The sequence below is a fragment of the Peromyscus maniculatus genome, chromosome 23 (genome assembly GCF_049852395.1).
Source record: "Peromyscus maniculatus bairdii isolate BWxNUB_F1_BW_parent chromosome 23, HU_Pman_BW_mat_3.1, whole genome shotgun sequence".
Taxonomy (NCBI): Eukaryota; Metazoa; Chordata; class Mammalia; order Rodentia; family Cricetidae; genus Peromyscus; species Peromyscus maniculatus.
Genome location: NC_134874.1, coordinates 59,799,224 through 59,808,535, shown reverse-complemented (window position 1 = coordinate 59,808,535; position 9,312 = coordinate 59,799,224). Strand labels below are relative to the sequence as shown.

General features: G+C 45.4%; 1 long non-coding RNA gene across 1 annotated transcript; it reads right to left on the bottom strand.

Moving 5' to 3' along the window:
* Positions 1–2,200: 2,200 nt before the first annotated feature.
* On the bottom strand, positions 2,201–6,512 carry LOC143270370 (uncharacterized). Its single transcript, XR_013047533.1, has 4 exons — positions 5,754–6,512; positions 4,319–4,453; positions 4,026–4,124; positions 2,201–3,251 (listed from the first exon to the last, which is right to left on the bottom strand). It is a non-coding gene; the product is annotated as an uncharacterized LOC143270370 (long non-coding RNA).
* Between the last annotated feature and the right edge of the window lie 2,800 nt (positions 6,513–9,312).

Sequence of the window (9,312 nt, the reverse complement as noted above, 5' to 3'; positions counted from 1 at the left end):
TTCTCAATGGTATTAAGATCAGAGGGGAGAGATGTGCCACCTACACCAAGTTATCTCAATATCCCTCTGTAGCCATGCCTCAGCTCTCTCTCTCTCTCTCTCTCTCTCTCTCTCTCTCTCTCTCTCTCTCTCTCTCTCTCTCTCTCTCTCCTTCCTACTTCCCTCTCCTTCCTCTCCCGCTTTTTCTCTTCCTCTGTAACACAAGCTCAATGATCACCTACCCTTGGGATTGAGGCAGACCTGCCTGAGAAGCCTCATTCTTCCTAACCTCTAAGCCAGAGTCAAGTTTAGATCAGAAACCAAAAACTAATCATCTACTACAGGCTGTTAGATTGTGGTCTCAGTGATGCTTTCATCCATGTGTTGCCCAGAAATGAGCCTTGACAATTATTACATTCAGAGTGGCCATCCTTCACTGCATGGAGAGGCTGTCTGCCTGTCAGGTGCATGGGACAACAGTTTAAACAATTATCCCAGCAGGACAAGCAAGCAGACAGCCTAGCAGAAAGCCATAGCTCTATGGTCAACAAGGATGTCTAGGCCTGACCGCTGACCAGTGGAACTCGGTACAAAGTAGTTGTAGGAGTGCTGACCCCACCTCTGACCACTGTGCCCTAGGCTAGGTAAGGCCTACTCACATCCAAAGTGGAGCAATGTCCCAGCATTCCATGCAAAGTGGTACCCATTTTCCTCCAGCTTGCTGTCACTTTCCTGTTAGGAAACAAATATGGTTCTGATAAAACTCCCTACAGTGAGGCCCCTTCACAAACACATAAACTAGACCAGCATGCTGTGGGACTGTGTCTTTTCTGATGGTCAGGACACAGGGACAAATGAAGGCTGCAAATACAACAGCAGGGAAGGGGGAAGAGGAAGGAGAGGAAGGAGCTCTCTTTCCCTCATGTGTGGAAACAATTCACTAGGATCAGAAACCTAAAGGGTGGACAGGTTAATGAGTACTGCTAGTTATTCCCCTGCAGACTGGTCCACAGGGTCTGCATGTTCAAGGGCAGCTTGCACGTGATAATGGCTCATGGCCCCTGTTGAGGACGATGCTGTGAAACACCAGCCCTTGAACATATTACCTTGATAATGAGGATTTTCTGGAGGGAAATCTATGGTAATTGGCTCACCTCCTCCTGTGCAGGACACAGACCCTTCATGCTGGGGAAGTGGGCACACTGCCATCTGGACTTCCTGCAGAGCTCCTGCTTCTCCTGTCTCAGGCCACACCTGCAAGTCACCACCCTGTGTCTCCTGATGTAGAGAGCTCATCACTTTAAAGAGGATGGACCTGGGAAAGGGACTCTAGGGGAACTTGAAATATGCAGCACTTAAGCTAGATCTACTGTACATCCCTCCCCCATGGCTCCTCCCATCTGTCTCTTCCATTCTCTCTAAATTGCTCCCTTAGTCAATTCTTTCCTGCTGCCTCTGCAATCCCTGGTTATCGTCCTCTGCTCTCCATCTCCAGCTCAACCATGACACTTATTTAGAAGTGTGTTTGTACTGTGGCACTGGTGATATTGAAGTCAGAGTTTTAAATTTGCATACAGAGGCAGTGAAAAAGTTAATGTGCCAAATGCAAAGGACAGATGACAGTATCAAACACAAAATTAATTAGTGTCGTAGACACTGAAGGCCTGGAACCAGACCAGTGACTCGGCAATGAGCACTAAAAAGTGAAGATATGTGGACAGAGGGGTTTACAGTGTGACTCACTCTGTCACATTTGGTCACTGCAGCTTCCATGAGGAAACCTTTAAGTTCCCCCCTTTTCCCCCTATTTAATTTTATCTTATGTTTCCCTTTTTTGTGTTAAATTTTGTTGTATTGGGGGAGTTGTAGGGGTGGAGGGCAGATGTGAAATGATGGGGACATGAATGTAATCAAAATCCCTGATGTAAAAGACACTTAGAATGAATATATATATATATATATATATATATATATATATATATATATATATATACATATATATATATACATATATATATATATATTATATGTATACAGAGAGAAATAAATAAATAGATAAATAAATAAACAAATGGACAAATAAGAAGCCAGGCGGTGGTAGCGCACGCCTTTAATCCCAGCACTCGGGAGGAAGAGCCAGGCAGATCTCTGTGAGTTCGAGGCCAGCCTGGGCTACCGAGTGAGTTCCAAGAAAGGCGCAAAGCTACATAGAGAAACCCCGTCTTGAAAAAACAAGAAACAAAAAACAAAAAAACAAATGGATAAATAAATAAGTAAATGGAATAAATAAATGAATAGCATACAGGCAAGGGGAAAGAGCACATACTCACCCCAAAGAGTGAAATTTACACATTTTTCAGAAAACAGATACAACTGAGGATGACTCTATTATGTGTAACAAGCTTGTCCCAAGACAAAGGTCACTTTCTTTTTCATATGCAAAATATGCAGTTTATAGGCATCAGAACATGAACAACAGAACACTCAGGACATGGAACAGGACAGTGGTCTTCCTGAAACTGTCCACAATGTTCTTGGGAGGCTTATCACCTCTACCATCATGCACTGTCTTGAGTGGGGTGTACAGAGTCCTAGTTGGTTCAGAATCCAGAAACCTACAGCCCTGGCTCTCCATTAGCTAGGGAGTATGAACAAGATTCAGTGGCCTAAAAGCAACCCAAAATGGTTTTGACAAATAACAAAAGCATTGTGGGACCCATGAGTAGCCATGGAAGTCAGCAGACACGCAGACAGAATCTGGGTGTCAGGTGAGTAGAAGTGGAAGCTTTTGTCTAGAATATGTGGCTTCATATACTGCCTCTGCCACTGGTGTCCTTAAAGTGAAATCCCTGCCTCCAACATCCCAAGACAGGCACCAGCTGTCTCAGTGACCCACCTTGAATCCTCAGCTGTGATCTCAAGGCTCAAATGGAAAGAACTCAATCAATCAGACCAGGTAGTCTATCTGGACTCTCCTGTTTGGTCAGGTTGAGGTCATGGGATTTGTGCCTGGACTACAGTGGGAATCCTGAGAAAACGATTAGAGAGTAGCCTTTGCATGCTCCGTGCCTTGTTTCCAAGGGTGTTTCAGCTAGGACATACCTCCTCCAGCCCACTGACCAGTGTCCCCAGAAGAATTCATGACAGCAGTTCTCACCTCCAGGTATCTGTTCACTGGTGGACATAGACTTCTATTCTGAAGGTTAGATTTGGACTTTGCTGCTGTTTGTAGTCCATCCTGGATGAAAGAACCTTCAGTTCAATCCCTGACACTGTTGAAATGAAAGAAGGACAGGACTTGTCTCCTTTCCCTCAAATGTTTGGAGAAATTTACCATTGATGCTATACAAACAGTATGTGAAGCCATGCATGGGAATCCACATGTGTAATCACAGCAGTCAGGAGGCAGAGAAAGGGGGTCAGTCTCTATGACTTTCAGAGCTGTATGTCTACACAGATAGTCTCAGGATAGCCAGGGCCATACAGTGAGATCCAGTCTCAAAAAGAGTAAAATATATAAAATGAGGATTCACGAAATATCCCTATCTCATTAACAGACTCCTCAACCATTTCTCAGCCCTGCCTTCACTGATATGCAGCAGAAACACAGTCTGACACCAGGTGATACCCACAAACTGAAAATTTCTCTTTCTCTCTTCCTGAACAAACTGACTGATCTTGTATTGTGCACTTGGGACTCTCCAGATGGTCAGGGTTCTAGAAGTCAGTAACAGCTGGCTATCATCCACTGGGAAGATCGGGCCAAAGACTTTAACATGAATCAGTGTTTGCTAACAGCCCAGGATCAGATGGTCAGAGTGGAGCTGGAGGCCAACTACAGCAGAGAAGCTGGTTCCTCCCTTGTCACACCTCTGCAGTCTCTAAGTCTCCCATTGTTCTTCAGTTGAACAAGTCAGTGATAACTTTCCTTGTGTGTCAGGGATGCTGGCACATGCTACTTCAAGGGATCCTTTCCAGCACATCAAGACCAGACTTCAGAGACTTATCTTCTGCCACATACAGATATTTACTGTACTCAGTCTTACCTTCAGGTGCATGATTCACACATATTAGGACCCTGGATTCCCTGTCGATTTCATTTCCCGTTTCCAAATCAGTGAGCTGCTCCCTAACTGGAAGGTGTCCTGGAAAAGAGTTGAGACACTACAACTCAACCAGTGCTTCACACTGCACCAGGGGCTGTCATCAAGAGATCCATGATGATCAAGGTTTCCTTCTGAGTCTGACCCCAATGGTGGGCATTGGTCATAAAGAATTCCCATTGCTGCTGTTCTTGTAGAGGCAATACTCAGCATCTGGCCTGGCAAGGCCTACTTACCTTCCCACATTGGAGCAGAACAATGTTAATGTAAGGTCAAATATCAGTTATAAATGCCTCTATGAGATGGAAAAATGATGCAGAATTTTTGGATCAGGAGGTGGGAGGCACCATGGGAAGACTGGATGAAGGAGGCTATGGAGAAAAAGACATAGATGTCATCAGATCTGCCAAAGGCCATGACAGACAAGACCAGCAGAGGACCCCACTGCATGATGCAGCCACCCTTCTCTTGCAACACCCTTCTTGAGTAGCCCAAAATCAGGATCCCTTCCAAAGCAGCCTCATAGTTCTCTACCTCTACATATGCCAAGCACAATCAAGGTCATGTTCCGCATTGCTGGCTCTAAAGCTGAGGTCACATTTTGCTCTGTTTGAGACAAACAGACATTTGTTCCTGGTCTCACTTCTTCAACACCTGCCCCAGCAAAACCTCCTTTTCACCACTCATTTCAGGTAAGCCCCTCTGGACACACTCTACCCTCTCTACAGGTCCTCTCATTTCCTTTTCATCCTCTATACCTCCTTTCCCCTATTCCTCCCCTCATCTCCATCCTCCCATCTCCCAGTGGATTTACAGTTCCTGCAGTTATTCTGAAAGAAAGTCAGAAAGCAGTTTGGAGGTAATGAAGGGATCAAAGAAGAGGAAAGGCTGAGACCTGTGTCCAAGTCTGCCCTGTTGACAGAGGCAGCCCTTTTTGATACCATGGAACCCTGGTCCCACAGTAACCATGAGGGATGTAGATATTCATTGGGTCGATTGTACATGTGACACTCAGGGATGTTCAGCAACAGTGCAGGGGCAGCAGTGAGGTGAAGGATGGGGAAGATTGCAGCTGAGACTCTAACCTGGAGGTTGGATACTGGAACCTGTAGCCCTAACATATCATCATACAGGACACAAATTTCCAGTCTGGATCATTCCTGTTGCACTACACCACACCAAGACTGTAGTTCAAGTAGACCATTTCACTTTTTCCAAATAAAACCCGAAAGAATAAGGAAAGTACCTCTCTTAGTGACTTTAACAGACAGGACTTACTCAGCACTGAGGACAGGACTCCACTGACCAGTAGTGCTGCATCTTTCTCCTGGTGCACCCCAGATCAATAGGAAAGACAGGATGTTATTTCCAAGACAACATCCTACTTGTGTGCATTGACACACGCTAGGAACCATCAGAGCAGGCCCTCTCCTCCTCATTGCTGGCTCTTCCTAGCTCCCTCCCACTCTGCACTTGAGGGGAGGTTTGTTCCTGCTCTAGACTGTGCATGGCCCCTGTCACAGGGAAACACACACATCCCTTTCATGTTACTTTGTTGACAGGAAGTTCCTCAGGACAGACTCTACTCCTTATTCTACACCAACTCTCATGTCCCCTATTCCTGTCTCGAAACTGTTTCCCAATTAGTCCACTTTATCTCCTTTCACCCACCTCCATTCTCCAGAGGATTTGCACAGGTCTTGCTGTTTTGTCCATAAGGCAGTCACAGAGTAAGTTGGAGGGTTAAAGTGACCAAGATGATGAGCAGCCGTGATTGTATGAAGTCCTTCCTGGTGGTAGAGGCTGCTGTTTTCCATGCAGTGTGAGTGGTCCTACAAGCACAACCAAAGCTAGGAAGGTAGAGGGTCATGGGGTCCAAGTGCCTTATGACCCCCAATTGTCCCACAACAGTTCTGAAGCTGGATTAAGCAGAAAGAGATGCAGATTGGCAGTTCAGACGCAATAGCTGGTGGATGAATGCAGGCAAGAGCCTGTTGCTCTGTGCTGGAGGGAGCTGGCACTCTGGCGATCTGTCTTGGGTCCCTTCCGTGGCTCCTCACCAGGTCTGGAATTCTATTGGGCCATTTCAGTTTCCATACTTCAAAGCAGAAAGAAACATGAAAGCACCTCTATTAGTGACTTTGGCAGATAAAAGTTCTGTGCCATATTCCTCCCCTGATTTCTCCTTTCTGAACCTTTGCCCCATTTAGCCAAACTCTCCTCCCTTCCTTCCCATGCTGTGGTCCCCATGCTATGCTACTTGCTTTTGCCTCAGCCTTCTAGGAGTTTACATGAACAGAAAGCTGTGAATTTGCCATTTAATGTACCACATATCTGAAGTTCTGGGCCCTCTGAGTGTGTACAACTTTTCATTTAAAAGGGATATTGAAATAGTATATTGAAAATACAATGTAGGAATTCATCTATGTGGCACATCTAACTGTTCTCCATGTAGGTCTCCCCTCTCCCCTCTTTTCCTTGAACCCCTGATGCAAGGGTTCAGGACTCACCTTGGGGTGGGCAGGCAGCAGCAGCAGTAGCACAGTGCTCTCAGTGCATGGGACATTTGCTTCCTCACCAGTTTCCAGATCCTGAGTGGCCTGGATCCAGATGTCATGGGTGCCACCTGGGGATGGTCACTGGGAATGTCTGACCCCTCGGATGAATCTTCTTCACAGAAGCCCAGGTTCTGAAATCCCATGGGTGTAGCCTCCAAGATTGATTCGGGAGAGGAGAGATTGCCAGGCAGGGAGTCAACAGAATTCCTCTTGACTTCAGTGTCCTCTGTAGCAGTGTTGATGACATCAGCCACAAGAGCATCTCTTTCTGGGACTGTGTTGTCTGAACAGGGAAGCTCGTCTGGGAAGGAGAGTCTGTGAGGCATGGTGTAGCTTCTGCATCTTTTGCCTCTTTCTTCCACACCCTCCTCCTTAAAGTGACCCTTCCCAGCATATGTACTGGTTGTAAATGCTGGTTCACTGGCTCTCCTCGTCAAGGGAAGAGGGAGGTGAACAGAACCTGCAGGGCTGCTGGTTAACCAGGGCATCTGATCTTGCTGATTGCTGTCCCCACCACTCAGCTGATATTTGAGAATGTTGCATGTAGCCTTTACATGATTATCTTCTCGCCTGTGAGTTAGGGATGAAACAATCTCCTCACAAGTATAGCCTATGGTGCACATGGTCTCCATGACCCTGGGCAGGATTTCTTTGGTGGTAGGCAGTACATGTTCTTGAATTGGGCCCAGCCATGCTCTTTCCACAAGCTGACAGATTGTGAATCGGTACCAGGTGGGGACCATGAGTAGTCGGGCAATGATGAAATAACAGGGTTTTGAAAGATGGTAGGGAATGGGACACATTGTGGTGGTGATGACCCTGTGCATACGTTCAAGGATTTCTTCCATGTATGGAAAGTGCCCTGTGACCAAGACATATAGAACAATACCCAAGCTCCACATATCACCTGCCAGTCCATCATAGGGCTTTCTTGCCAAGATCTCTGGGGCCCAATAGAGCAAGGAGCCACAGATCTGCTCCAACATCTGCCCCTCTGTGATTTCAATTGCCATACCAAAGTCACAAAGTTTTGCATTTCCTGCTGCATCAACTAGGATGTTTTCTTTTTTTTTTTTTTTTTTTTGATTTTTCGAGACAGGGTTTCTCTGTGTAGCTTTGCGCCTTTCCTGGGACTCACTTGGTAGCCCAGGCTGGCCTCGAACTCACAGAGATCCATCCGCCTGGCTCTGCCTCCCGAGTGCTGGGATTAAAGGCGTGCGCCACCACCGCCCGGCCAACTAGGATGTTTTCTAATTTGATATCACGGTGTGCAATGTGTCTCTGGTGGAGAAAGTGAACTGCTGACACTATCTGCCGGAAAATCCCTCTAGCCTCCTCCTCCTTTAGACAGCCCAGTGCCTGGAGGCAGCTCTCCAGATCTTCTCCTGCCACATACTCCATAATCAGATAAGTGGTTGTCAGTGTGTCAATCATGTCAAAAAAATCGAACGATGTTCCTATGTTCTAAAGACTGAAGGATGTTCACTTCAGTACTGATATCAGCCACACTGTTCGTGTTTTTCTCAAGGACCTTGACAGCCACTCGGGTATGTGTGGGAAGGTGGCAGGCCAGCTTTACCTCCCCGAAGGAACCACAACCTAGAGATGTTAACATCCTGAAATCCTTTTCAAGAATGTCCTCATCCATGTGGCTGCCCATGGTGTTCTGAACAATTTCAACCACTTTATCTTGTGGGCAATTTCAGACCCACACAATGCTAAAAGAAAAAGATTAATGCAGTTTTAGAAGGGGGCGACATAGTTTGGATTCTCTGTTATGAAACTGAGATATCCCAAACAATCTAATGATGCTCTTCAAGAATATAAAAATATTGGAAGAACCCAAACCCAAGGCAGTGGATGAAAAATCTTAGGAAAGATCAGAGTTGGTATTAGTAAATTTGGTATGCAAAGAAAAATCCTGAGAATCCTGAAAGAATGATCTGCACTGTTCACAGATGTGCCACGATTCAAACAAAGAGAGATCAGATAAAAATAACACTATAGAAAAATCGATGTAACTGATACAACTACAGTCCAGAAGGTCTTTAGGATATTACAGTATTTATACTCCAGAAAATTATAAAATATGAAAGGAATTCCTAGACATGTGTGAATATTGAGTTAAAATAAAATAAAATCACTTAAACATATAAGTCATAAACACCAGTGTGGATTGGCAACAAAAACAGCTCCAAACAAGGCAGAGCCCAGATCTCATGGATTCCCTGAATCATTCAAAGCTTTGCAGAAGAATGAAGACCAGCGTTATAGAAAATACTGCAAGAAAGAAAAAGCAAAGGAACACATCCAAACTCATCCCTGTGCCAGTGTTAGCGTGAACCCACAACCAAGCAAGCTCAACAAATGGAACAAGTGTGAGCTCCTTTCTTTGATGAACATAGATGTGAAAATCATTCATGAGAGTCCCTCATACTTCACCTCCATCTCAGCAACACACTAAAGAGTGTTTGTTCAAGGTCAGAATGGCAGAAGTAACATTGTAACAAATGGAACAACAGCATAGCACATAAGGAGACTGTGGGAAGAATCCACACTCAGCACAGTGACTAGAGAACTGCTGTGTTATAAGGAAAGAAGCTAAACTAGATATAGTTTTTAGGAGACAAACAGGTCCACAGACAGAAACAGGATCTACTTTGTCTCTCCTG